At 44.8% G+C, this 13,585-nt stretch overlaps 1 protein-coding gene across 3 annotated transcripts in view; it reads right to left on the reverse strand.

Moving 5' to 3' along the window:
* LDLRAD4 (low density lipoprotein receptor class A domain containing 4) overlaps positions 1-13,585 on the reverse strand; it is a 430,850-nt gene that overhangs the window by 138,300 nt on the left and 278,965 nt on the right. The window lies entirely within an intron of this gene.

The following is a 13,585-nucleotide window of genomic DNA, read 5'->3' on the forward strand; positions in this document are numbered from 1 at the left end:
TATTTTGAGACAGAGTCTCACTCTGTCACCCAGGCTGGAGTACAGTGGCATGATCTCGGCTCACTGCAACCTTCTCCTGGGTTCGAGTGATTCTCCTGCCTCAGCCTCCTGAGTAGCTGGGATTACAGGTGTGCGCGACCACACCTGGCTAATTTTTGTATTTTTAGTAGAGATGGCTGGTCTTGAACGCCTGACCTCATGATCCACCCGCCTCAGCCTCCCAAAGTGCTAGGATTACAGGTGTGAGCTACTGTGCCCGGCCCTGTGTGATTCTTTTTGAGCACATTTTGCCTTCCCTTTTCAGAAACAGGATCGAAAGCTCAGTGGAAAGAGGCCTTCTGAGCAGGTCCAGTTTTCTCTTCCTTCCGCAGACTGCACTTGGGCCACTCCTCACAGATCCTGTGTGTGAGAACATGAGTTCGGTGACTTCTATGGGTGAACTAATCCAGGCTTGAAGAATGTTGCTACCAGAAATCACTGCAGTTTTCCTAACTTCCATGTGTTAGCTTTTCTTTGGAAGATCTGAATTTAATTCCATTTTTTCCAAGCAGATGAAAAGATCACTTGAGCACCATCTCCACTATCTTCCTGTTTGTTTTGTTTTGAAGTTTCCCTCTCACTCCTCACCCCAGCCACATTAATCCCCTCCATGCTTACAGCCGTATCTCCCTCCGCCCCAGGCAGTGCCTCTCTGCTCCCATACTCTGCCATGGAGACAGACAGTCCATCACCAGCCCTGGCTGGGAACCTTAACAGGTGTTGACACTGTCATTCCGCACCAGGAAGGCCAACCCAGCTGACTTCGCCTTTCCTCATATTTTCAAAGATGTTTTTTTATTTCAATACTTTTGGGGTACAAGTGGTTTTAATCACATGGGTGGGTTCTATAGTCATGAATTCTGAGATTTTAGTGCTCCCATCACACAAGCAGTGTACACTGTACCCAATATGTAGTCTTTTACCCCTCACCCCCTGCCAACATTCCCCCCAACTCTCCAAAGTCCATTATATCAAAGATGACTTCTAATCATATTTATGACTTTCTTTGGAACTCTCTCTAAAGGACTCCTGCATCATAGAACCAAATAGTTTTAGAGCTAGAAGAGACTTTGTGAAGGTTATCCAGCCTTGTACAGAAGAGAAACTGAGGCCCCAGGAGGCTGCATGACATGCAGAAAGTCTCCAAGCCGACTCCTGGGATTTAGCTAAAATCATAGGTCCCCATTCCCACAAAAACATATTACCTCTTCCATTCTAGATCTAACCATGGAGAGGCTATCCCCACTTTACACAGCTCAGATACAAAAACATCTCAGTTACCAAGATTTAGTTAAATAACACCTGCCTCTGAACAATACGGTTCACATTTCAGTTACTATAACACAGACATACTCGGAGATGCTGCAGATTCAGTTCCAGGCCACCAAAATAAAGTGAATATTGCAACAAAGTGAGTCACACAGATATTTCGGCTTCCCAGTGCATATAAAAGTTAGGTTTCCACCACACTGTAGTCTCCGTAGCGTGTGACAGCATTACATCTAAAAAAGGTACGTACCTTAAATCAAAGATACTTCATTGCTAAAAAATGCTAATGATCACCTGAGCCTTCATTGTGTTGTAATCTTTTTGCTGGTGGAGAGTCTTGCCTCAATGTTGATGGCTGCTGAATGATCACAGTGGTGGTTGCTGAAGGCTGGGGTAGCTGTGGCAATTTCTTAAAATAAGAAAACCATGAAGAGTGCCTCATTGATTGACTCTTCCTTTGACAAAAGATTTCTCTGTATATGCAATGCTATTTGATAGCATTTGATCCACAGCAGAACTTCTTTCAAAATTGAAGTCAATCCTCTCAAGCTCTATCAATGCTTTAACAACTAAGTTTATGAAATATTCTAATCCTTTGTTGTCATTTCAACAATATTCACAGAATTCACCAGGAGTAGATTTTATCTCAGGAAACCACTTACTTTGCTTATCCATAAGAAGCAACTTCTTATCCACTCAAGTTTGATCATGAGGCTGCAGCAATTCAGTCACATCTTCAGGCTCCACTTCTAATTTTAGTTCTCTTGCTATTTCTACCTTATTTGCAGTTAATTCCTCACTGAAGTCTTAAATCCCTCAAAGTCATCCAGGAGGAGTGGAATCCAATTCTTCCAAATACCTGTTGTGTTTTGTTGTTGTCTTTGAGACAGGGTTTTGCTTTGTTGCCAAGGCTGGAGTGCAGTGTCATGATCATGGCTGACTCCAGTCTTGGCCTCCTGAGCAGCTGGCACCATAGGTGCACACCATGAAGCCTGGCTGTTTGTGTTTTTGTTTTAAATTTTGTGTACAGATGATGTCTCCCTATGTTGCCAAAGGTTAGTCTTGAACTCCTGGGCTCAGGCGATCCTCCAGCCTTAGCTTCCTAAAGTGCTGGAATTACAGGCATGAGCCACTGTGCCTGGCCGATGCTGATATTTTGACCTTCTCTCATGAGTCATGAATGTTTTTAATGGCATCTAGAATGAGGAATCCTTTTCAGAAGGTTTTCAATTTACTTTGCCCAGATCCATCAGAAGGATCACTATTTATAGCAGCTATATCCTTAGGAAATTTATTTCTTAAAGAATAAGACTTAAAAGTAAAAATTGCTCCTCAATCCATGGGCTACAGAGTGGATGCTGTGTTAGCAGGCATGAAAATAACATTAACCTCCCTGTATGTCTCTATCAGAGCTCTTGGTGACCAGGTGCATTATCAATGAGCAGTAATACTTTGAAAGGAATCTTTTTTTTTTTTTCTGAGCAGTAGGTCTCAACAGTGGGCTAAAAATACATCTATGGATCTATTTTAGATCTGCTGTCATCCAGTTTTGTTGTTCTATTTCTAGAGCACAGGCAGCATAGATTTAGCATGATTCTTTAGGACCCTAGGATTTTTGGAATGGGAAATGAGCATTGGCTGCAATTTTAAAGTCTCCAGCTGCATTAGCTCCTAATGAGAAATTTAGCCTGTCCTTTGAAGCTCTGAGGCCAGGCATTGACCTCTCCAGCTATGAAAATCCTACATGGCATCTCCTTCCAATAGAGGGCTATTCCATCTACACTGAAAATCTGTTGTTTAGTGCAGCCACCTTCATCAGTGATCTTAGCTAGAGCTTCTGGATAACCTGCTGCAGCTTCTACCCCAGCACTTGCTGCTTTACCCTGCACTTTGATGGTATGTAGATGTTTTCTTTCATTGAACCTCATGAACCTACCTCTGCTAGCTTCCAACTTTTCTCCTGCAGCTTCCTCACCTCTCTCAACCTTCACAGAATTGAAGTGAGTTAGGATCTCGCTCTGGATTAGGCTTTGTCTTAAGGGAATGTTGTGGCTGGTTTGACCTTCTATCCAGACCACTTAAACTTTCTCCATGTCAACAATGAGGCTGTTTTGCTTTCTTATCATTTGTGTGTTCACTGGAGTAGCACTTTTAATTTCCTTCAAGAACTTTTCCTTTGCATTCATAATTTGGCTAACTGTTTGGCACGAGAGGCCTAGCTTTCAGATTACCAGGCTTTCAACCTGCCTTCCTCACTGGGTTTAATCATCTTGAACTTTTGACTTAAAGTGAGAGATGTGCAGCTCGTCCTTCCACTTGAACACACAGAGGCCACGGTAGGGCTATTATTTGTCCTAATTTCAATATTCTTGTGTCTTGGAGAATTAGGGGGGCCCAAGGAAAGGAAGAGAAGTGAGGGGACAGCTAGTGGAGCAGTCGGAACACACACAACACTAAGTTCACTGTCTTATATGGGTATGGTTTGTGGCGCCCCAAAACAACTACAATAGTAACATCAAAGATTACTGTATCACATATGCATGCATGTTTATAGCAGCACAATTCACAACTGCAAATATATGGAGCCAACCTGAGTGCTCACTGACCAATGAGGGGATAAAGAAAATGTGGTACATATACACCATGGAATACTACTCAATCATAGAAAGGAATGAAATAATGTCTTTTGCAGCAACTTGGATGGAGGCTATTGTTTCAAGTGGAGTATCTCAGGAATGAAAAACTAAGTATCATATGTTCTCACTTATAAGTGGGAGCTAAGCTATGAAGATGCAAAGGCATAAGAATGATATAATGGACTATGGGGACTTGGCGGGGAAGTTGGGAGGAGGGTAAGAGATAAAAGACTAAATATTGGGTACAGCATACACTGCTTGGGTGATGGGTGCACCCAAATTTCAGAAATCACCACTAAAGAACTTATCCATGTAACCAAAACCACCTGTTCCCCCAAAAACCTATTGAAATAAACATTTTAAAAATTAAAATTAAAAAGAATTTTAAAAAAGATCACTGTCACAGATCACCATAACACATAATAAGAAGTTGAAAATATCACAAGAATTGCCAAAATGTGGCACAGAGACATGAAATGCACCCATGCTACTGAGAAGATGGCACTGAGAGACTTGCTCCATGTGAGGTTGCCATACACTTTCAACTTGTAAAAAACACGGTATCTGTGAAGCACAGCAAAGCGAGGTACTCCTGTATAGTCACCGTCAGCGCCGAAACTGCAGACTTCCCAGCTAGCATTTCTGCCATGCAGATCACCATGCAAATGACAGATGAGTGCCATGGTCAGTGACCGAGCAGGTCACTTCTCTCAAAGTCTGTTGGCGACTGGTTACCATGCCAATTTAAAGTCACCAGCTGCATTAGCCCCTAATGAGAAATTTAGCCTGTGCTTTGAAGCTTTGAGGCCAGGCATTGACCTCTCCAGCTATGAAAATCCTACATGGCATCTTCTTCCAATAGGGGGCTATTCCACCTACAATGAAAATCTGTTGTTTAGTGCAGCCACCTTCATCAGTGATCTTAGCTAGAGCTTCTGGATAACCTGCTGTTTTTCATGTACAGAATGCAAAGTATGTAGCTGTGTTGGTCCCTGTCACCCAGTGGTAAATGTATGTGATGTTTATAAAAACGGGTCATCAAAAGAGGAAAACCACCAACAAAGATAAAAGTGCAGCAAAGAAATAAAAAGTCCTGCTGGAAGTGAAATTCAAGCCTACTGTAAACGGAGTTACAGAAGAAACAGCTGGGGTGGGGAGAGGGGGGAGGGATAGCATTAGGAGATATACCTAATGTAAATGACGAGTTAATGGGTGCAACACACCAACATGGCACATGTATACATATGTAACAAACCTGCACATTGTGCACATGTACCCTTGAACTTAAAGTATAATAATAAAAAATAAATAAAAAAGAAGAAGAAACAGCTGCCCGCAGGATGGTGGCCAGGCTGCAGTGAGTGAGACTGCTGCAGTGAGACTCCTGTCGTGCCCAGGGGAAGGTGAGCTTAGGAGGAAAGTGGCTGTAAGGAAAGGGACAAAGACAGCCTGGAGGAAGCAATGCCATGAAACAAGTTCACATTAAAGAAACTCTTGGAGATACTTTACAATGCTGAGAGCACACAGGAGAACAGGTGGGAAGTGGATCCACACTGAGGAGGGAGTGTGACAGCTTGTGCAGTGCAGGAAGGCTGCTCACCCCACACTGCGAGTGACAGGATGAGAGGAGGCAGCACCACTCAGACCACTTAGGATCAGTCTCACCGAGAAACAGCATGCTTCCATTCTCAAGGTCGCTAGTGTTTTTTGTTTTTTTTTTTTTTTTTTTTTTGAGATGGAGTCTTGCTCTGTCACCCAGGCTGGAATGCAGTGGTGCGATCTTGGCTCACTGCAAGCTCTGCCTCCCAGGTTCATGCCATTCTCCTGCCTCAGCCTCCCGAGTAGCTGGGACTACAGGTGCCTGCCACCACGCCCAGCTAATTTTTTGTATTTTTAGTAGAGACGAGGTTTCACCATGCTAGCCAGGATGGTCTCGATCTCCTGACCTCATGATCCGCCTGCCTTGGCCTCCCAAAGTGCTGGGATTACAGGCGTGAGCCACCACGCCCGGCAAGGTCACTAGTGTTTTAAATTACTAGTATGCTAAGTAAATACCAGTTCTACTATCACTTGCCCATTTCCCTATGCATTTACAATTGATGGTAGAAAAGTTTTTAATGCTGTGACCAAAAATATGCTTAAAGGTCAGGGCAGCAATTATAATTTTTCCTGCTATTAACATCATTTTGCATGGTTTCAATTCACAGGGCCATTTTTATGGTCCCACATTACTGTGCAAAGTGAGAGCTGTGAGCATTAGATAACGCAGTATCATCTCCAGCATCCAAGTACAAAGTTCTTCTGCTTAGTTCTGTTCCTATTGGGACTAGCCTGAAGATCTCCTTTTCTCTGCTGGGAGAATCTAACTGAGGCTTCGCTTGTGGGTAACCAGCTCCTACTGCCTAGGGGAATTAAGAGACATTTTTATATTTCCTTATTCAGAAGGAATCACCATCTCTTAGAGCCCCCACGGCGTGCCAGGGATGATGCCAGCACATTGTCTGGTGTGGGGACAATGGATGGCAACCCCTGAGATCCCCGTCCCCATCCCCATCCTCATGGCAGTGCTGGAGTCCAGGTCTCCAGACTCAAGCCACCCTCTCCACCCACCCCTGGTCGGTGCATGTGTCCTCTAGTGGGAAGGTGAAGCTTCTTACTAAGGGTGGATATTCCCAAGTCAGAATCCATCACAAACAGCAAGGACAATAGTGGGGCATGTCTGTGGGAATGGCGGCACAGGGTTATCAACCAACAGCTGGCAGTATAAGCCACACCCATGCCTCTCTCGGAAGAGAAAGTGTATTCTAAAAATATAGAATGGCCAAGTTGGGTGGTTCTTTCACGTCTGTAATCCCAGCACTTTGGGAAGCCGAAGCGGGCAGATCACCTGAGGTGAGGAGTTCGAGTCCAGCCTGGCCAACATGGTGAAACCCCATCTCTACTAAAAGTACAAAAATTAGCCAGGCGTGATAGCGCATGCCTGTAATCCCAGCTACTCTGGAGGCTGAGGCAGAAGAATCGCTTGAACCCCTGAGGCAGAGGTTGCAGTGAGCCAAGATCACACCACTGCACTCCAGCCTGGGTGACAGAGCGAGACTCCGTCTCAAAAACACAAAATAAAATAAAAATAAAAATATAGAATGAATGCAATATTCTAGATGGCTTAGTTCTCTGAGTTTGCAACTGTTCATCTACAGACCGTGGACACTTTTCTTAAAAGCCACGGTCTTCATCCGGCGAATGCCACACCTGTGAACCGGAGCAACCCATTAGTAATGCTTTAGGTTGATAAAAGCAGGGAACTGTCTTGTTTGAATTTGGATCTGGTGTCCAAGTCTCTGTTTTTGAGAGGGGAGTGTAGCATGGGGGTCAGCGAACGGACTTTGGGGCCAGATTGCCCAGCTCAGTTCTTGGCTCCACCGCTTATCACTTGTGTGATTCAAGGCGAGAAATGTGACCTGCGTGAGCCTCCCTCCCTCAGCTCTAAGGTGGAGACAGTAATTATGCTAACTTTATAGAGCTGTGGGGAGGACTACATGAGTTCATTTCTACAAAGCGCCTGGCATGTATTATGTACTATATAAGCCTTGCCTATCATTAGTAATTTTATTAAAAAATAAATCTTTAAATATAGTATATCCATGTTACATAAAATCTGGAAAATGAAGAACAAATCATTTTACTCTATCATAACTACTCTCATAATTATTTCTTTTGAGTCATTTTTAAATAATTATTTTTTACTTAGTTTTTTTTTAAAAAACAAGAGCCAGTCTTTCCTTTCTCATCTCCTGCCAGATGTACAGCCTATGAGGCCTGCCCAAAATAAAACCAAACTCACTTCAGAAAGGGGTTCCACATCCACACACACATGCCTGGGCTGCCTGCTTCCCCTCCGGCACATCCCGCCCCTGTGATAATTTCATCTCACACAGGGCTCCTTTCCACTGGATCCACAGGTCTCCTGCACAGCAAGGAAGCCCCCTTCTGGTCCTCTCTCCTCTCTCCCCTTCAGATCTGTTTCCCCTACTTGATAATTAAAGTAGAAAAATACAGAAGATTTTTTCAAAGTCTCCATTCTCATTTAGAGTCTTTAGGGTAATTTTACTTGGGAGAAGGGACCCTCATACACAGGGCCGTTTGTTCAAGCACCTGGTGGCAGGGACCACGCTGCCGGCTGGGAACAATGGCAGGTTGCCAGCTATCTGTAGAAAAGGATTTGCAAAGGCTGCGCAGAATTGAGATGCTGCTGAAGCAGAAAGTGCTGCACTTTTCAATGCTGCCATTTCCAACAGTTAGTACCTAGGGCCATCCTCCATGTAACTGAGGAAAAAACCCTGGAGGTAAGCTTAAAACATTAAATGCCCTTAGTAGTCATCTCCACTTTCAGGTGTACATACTTTAAACGTTTTATCACACAACATCGGTTGATGGTGCCATAGATAAACCACAAGAGACAGAATCCATGCAGTCGAAACTTGGAATTCCATGTAATACCATCAGCCTCTCAGGTTCATGTTAATACAAGCACATATACCTGACTGATGCCACAAAGTCTGCTCTCTCTTGCCGTTCCTTCTCAAGCCTTTCCTCCCCTAAATTCTTTCTGCTACAGCAGATAGCTGCTGTGTGCGCTGACCTCCAACAACTGGGATCCCAGCCTGTGGCTGCCAGCCAGACTGCTTCAGGAGTGACCAGACGGGTGAAGTTCCCCACCAGCTGTGCTCTGAGGATGGCTCAGGAGAAGTCAAAATCCACCCTGAAGCACTGAGAAGACCTGTTTCATAGACAGATCACATCCAGGGGTGTGGCCCATACAGTCCTCCCAGTGGGGTTCCTGTCTGGTGTCAAACCTGTGCACTTCAGGCAGCCGTGGCCCAAGCTAGCTGAGAGTGGGTGAGAAGCAGAGCTACACGGCTTGTTCCTTTGCCACCGGCTGGATGCTACTTTATCTTTTCCCCTACTTACTTTTTTCTTCTATAAAGAGTCGACAAATAATTAAGAATTTACTAGACAGTCATATTGTACACTTACGAGCTCAGCACACGATTAAAACGTTTTAAATGACTTGGTGCCTAGTACGAACTTCATACACAAAAGTTTGGTAGTATACATACCAATAGCTGGTATTCAGTTATGGGTGTGTAAAAGAATTAGTAAATCTTAAACCCAAATAAAAGCATTTTAGAAAAGAGGCATCACAAAAGGCATCTGGACACAGTCCCAAGAGCTGGTGAATCGGTCAGGACCAGCACAGAGGCTAGTGGGACAGAATTTTAAAAGATGTGGCACCAGCTGATAAAAACTAAAGCACTAAGTAGTAAGAGTATCAAAACTGACAGGACATGTAACTTTAAGTCAGGAGCTAAAGAAAAGACAGGAGAGCTGACAATCAGAGCAGCTGAAATGGTTTTCCATACCTCATTGCAAAAACTTTCACAATGAGTATTTGCTACTCTGGCGATGGTTCAAAGCCTTCTGCGAATTTGCAGCATTACACAAGATGTCACTTTCTCGCCTCAATTTGCCTATGGCGCCTACCCGGACTTCTCGGCTGTGTAGGCACCAATTTCAAAGAGGTCTGAAGCCAGTGGAGTAAAAGCATTTTAAGTGTGATGTTTTCTTAGGTTGAGCATATCAAACACACATTTCTAGTACAATTCCAAACGTTTCAAAATATTATTTTAGTTGCTAAAAATCTTGAAATGAAAGCTCTGTTATTACAGAATGCCCCTGTTTTTATCATGCATTAAACCAAACCAACCCCCACCCCATTCCCTGGCTCCCAGAGAGAGGGACATGCGTGTGTAAGCGAGTGTGGGGCGTCCTGTGCACACACAGGCACGTCATGTTCCTCCCCTCACTCCGGACCCCTCGTGTTTCTGGGGATTACTAATAATACCCACCCACCTGGCTGGCAGACTTTTCACAACACACCCTACAAGACTCTGCAAAAAAAAGCAACACAATTTGAAAATACACAATGCCTACCTCCGGAGGAGGGAAAGAGAAAGAAAGGAATTAAGGGTGAGACCCAGACAGACAGACAGACAGACAGGCTCAAGGAAACTGTGTTCCCCGGGGTCTGGGCTGTGCAGCCGTCGGCAGGTACTCAGCCCTTCTCGGCTGCAGACTTGCTTAGCATGGCAATCGGCTGTCTGCCCAGGAGGATGAGGTAATGTCTAGGTTTAATGCCAAAATCTCTCTCACTGGCAGGACACATCGGGTAAATATTTCTACTGCAGGAGACCACATTCATTTGATGCTGCTGCCAGTTTTATTATTGTTATTATGCTCATTAATATTAATACCCAGCCACTGTACCTATTTAAGATTGAAGAGGAGAAAGGCAAGGTTTTGCTGAAATCATGATAGCAGGTGCAGGGGGAAGAAAGTAGCCCCCTACTCCACCCCCCGGCCTCAATCTCCCCCTAACAACCGTCACAGCACCAGCCTTCTGCAATCCCTTCCATCATCCTCAGCTGCACAGAGACCCCCTGCAACTTCCTCTCCAGGTGGCTGTAAATCTGGGACCTAGCAGTGACAATGGGTTTGGGGCAGGTGGGCATGAGGGGCTTGAAGGCTCCTTCAAGCGACCTTCATAGTTATAACATTTGAAAATGTAGGAGAATTTACGGGTCAGATTGCCAATGGTTTCTTTTCCCTTCTAAAAACCAATTCTAAATTTGCTTCACCATATTTTTGATGATCTGTTTTATGGCCTCACAAACTCTCAGCTGTTTCCCTCGATGATCTCGTCTCTGTGGTTACTGTCAACAATCCACATTCGTGTTGTGGCGTATCATCTTACAGAAGCATTTAAAGAAGCTCAGGCCTTCTTTCCTCTGATGTAGATTTTCTCCATTGTTACTCAACGAGGCTCTGACATCAGCCTCCTTTCAGTTCAAAAGACAGGACGTTTTTCTGGGAGTCAGGAACTGAATGCAGAACTTCCCGCGGGCTTCACAAAGGACCGCCGAAAGGGACAGTCACACACTGCCATGGATGTGGTCTCCTCTCTGAGGAGGTGGGAATAACGCTGCCCTCCCACAGGCGCTGCTCCCAGGAGGGGTGGGAAAGCATGATGCCAAGGGGCAGTTTCAAAACCAGGCCCCGGAAGCCAGCAACGTTAGGTGTGGACAACATGAAAGAGCACCTAAGACCCAATGCCGTCCTGCAATGAGACAGAGACGCAGCCACTGTCCCGCACGGCCCCACGGGCAGAGGAGGCACTCCAGAGGAGGGACTTTGAGAGACAACGCAATGTGCCTGCTGTGGGAAATCACAAGACAGCTGCTATTCCTGGGCCGTCAGGGCTAGGCCAGCCTGGCTAGCTGCTGAGAGGGTCTGCCCAGTGACTCCAAGAGGTTAGCAATATATATATATTTTTTTAAAGCCTAACAACCTTTCCTAAACAGTTTTTTTTTAAAGACCAAAACATCACATTGTAAGGAGTTTCAGGTTATTCCCAACATTTCCAGATGTCAAGTCTTGGACAACATGTCTGCACCAAACATGTGCTTCTAAATAGAAAACCGAAAGTCCCTGTCAATCAGGAAGGTAACACTCTGGAGAGGAGGAGGAAAGGAAGTGAGACAGTGCTGGTGTCTTTTGTCATTAGGACAGTGGAGATGCGGCTGCTTGACCCAAGAATCATACTGGAAGGACAGCTGAGAGCAAAAACGGAAAGGGAGCATGGAGGTCTTCACAGCAGGAGGTGTGTAGGCAGAAGGATTCTCCAGTGTCCACGGCAGGACGTGTATGGGGAGAAGGCTTCTCCGGTGTCGTTTTCCCTGGCCCCTCACTCCCAGCTGACAAAGTATTTCTTCCCATTGTAGCTTTGGTTTTCAGAAGTCAGCCTTCTCTCCTCCCCAGAGGGAGGGCTTTCCTCACATAAAAGAAAATTAAGGCTCCCCCATATGTGTTTTGACCTGGTATTATGGCATGAAAGACACTTGCACCTTCTTACAAAATCTTAGTGAACTACTTTTGAAAAATGGTAATAATTAAAAAGGGTTAAAAATACACAGTAGTCAGCCTTTTAAAAACATTACAAGACTGACACAGCAGGCATGTGAAAAAAGAAGGAAAAAAAAAAAACACTAAAAGAGCCACCCTTTGGCCAGGCACAGTGGCTCACGCCTATAATCCCAGCACTTTGGGAGACCGAGGCGGGAGGATCACTTGAGGCCAGGAGTTCATGATCAGCCTGGGCAACATAGTGAGACCTTGTCTCTACAAAAAAACAAACAAATTAGCTAGGCATGGTGGCATGTCCCAGTAGTCCCAGCTATTCCGGAGGCTGAGGCAGGAGGATTGCCTGAGCCCGGGAAGTCAAGACTGCAGGGAGCTGTGATAACTGCACTCCAGCCTGGGTGACAGAGTGAGACCCCATCTCTAAAAAATAAAAAGAACCCTTCTTTAAGTTGAAATAAAAGGAAGCTAAATAAAATGCTCTGTAACTAAGCAGTCTCCACTTTATTTAGACTAGAAAATGCTCATTATGAGTCAGGCAGCAGGCTGGATGGAAATTACTAATTAATTGAACATTATGGCTTAAAACAAATTAATTCATCTTACTTACTGCCTTTCTTGAATACATGCGCATTTCTTAGGTTTTGTTAAGCTATTGAAAGGCCATGTTTAAAGGTTTTTAATGGGGAAGTTCTCATTCTGAGGTTGCTTGGCTTCACCTGTCTTCAAGTCCACTGGGGTGCCCAGGTTCAGGCTGGCTGCCTTGAGATTTGCTGGACAAATAGATGTGTGAGCATGACATTTTATACCATGTGGTTTTAATTTTGGTTTGCATTAATGCAGTGGTTTTGTGGTAAGTGCCACAAACCTTGAAATCACACCCTTTCCCTCCCACCTCCCAATCCCTTTATTAACCTCGAGTATGGGGGACTTTGACTCCGATACCAGAACCAAGAGTCAGATTTCTGTGGTGTCCTCCTCTCGGAAAACATCAAATGATGTGACCCAGTTCAGTGCTGATGATTGAGTCTCCCTAACTCTAAACACTAAATTTAACTGGATACTTTAAAGGTTGAATTTTGATCTCCTCCGTTCTTCCTCTCCACAGGGGACATGGCTCAACTTCCACACGAAAGATTTAGGTCAGATGAAAAGATGGTATTAAAAATCTTCAACAAAAGATTTGTTAAGCATTAGACTGTTGCCTGTAGAAACTTCATCCCCTGAAAATCTTTTAATAGAATCAAGAGGAGACTGGGGTCATCTAATCCACCCCCTGACTTCAGGCCAGACCCCACCAAAATTGTTCTGGGCAAGTAAGGCCGCCACATTTTTAAGGTGGATGTTTTGTGTTTCCAGAGGAACAGACTCCACCATCTTCCTGAACAACGCACACGATTTCCTGACAGTCTCCACGACTCAGGATTTATTTCCTTATGATTAACCTAAATCTCCAAAGCCACCACAGCACTCACTTCCTCCTGTGCCCTCACTGGTAGCCGTGGCGAACAGCTGGTACCTGTCCCCTGCATACTCACCTTCCCCGTTCTTCCATATGCAGCCAAATCTCCTCGAGGCAGAGAAGGGAGGCCAGGCGGGTGGTGGGAGCACTAGGAGAACCTGCAGTGTATTACAGGATTTAGAAGGGGCCTGGGGAGCTGGGGAGG

This window comes from Pongo abelii, chromosome 17 (genome assembly GCF_028885655.2).
Source record: "Pongo abelii isolate AG06213 chromosome 17, NHGRI_mPonAbe1-v2.0_pri, whole genome shotgun sequence".
NCBI classification, from domain to species: domain Eukaryota; kingdom Metazoa; phylum Chordata; class Mammalia; order Primates; family Hominidae; genus Pongo; species Pongo abelii.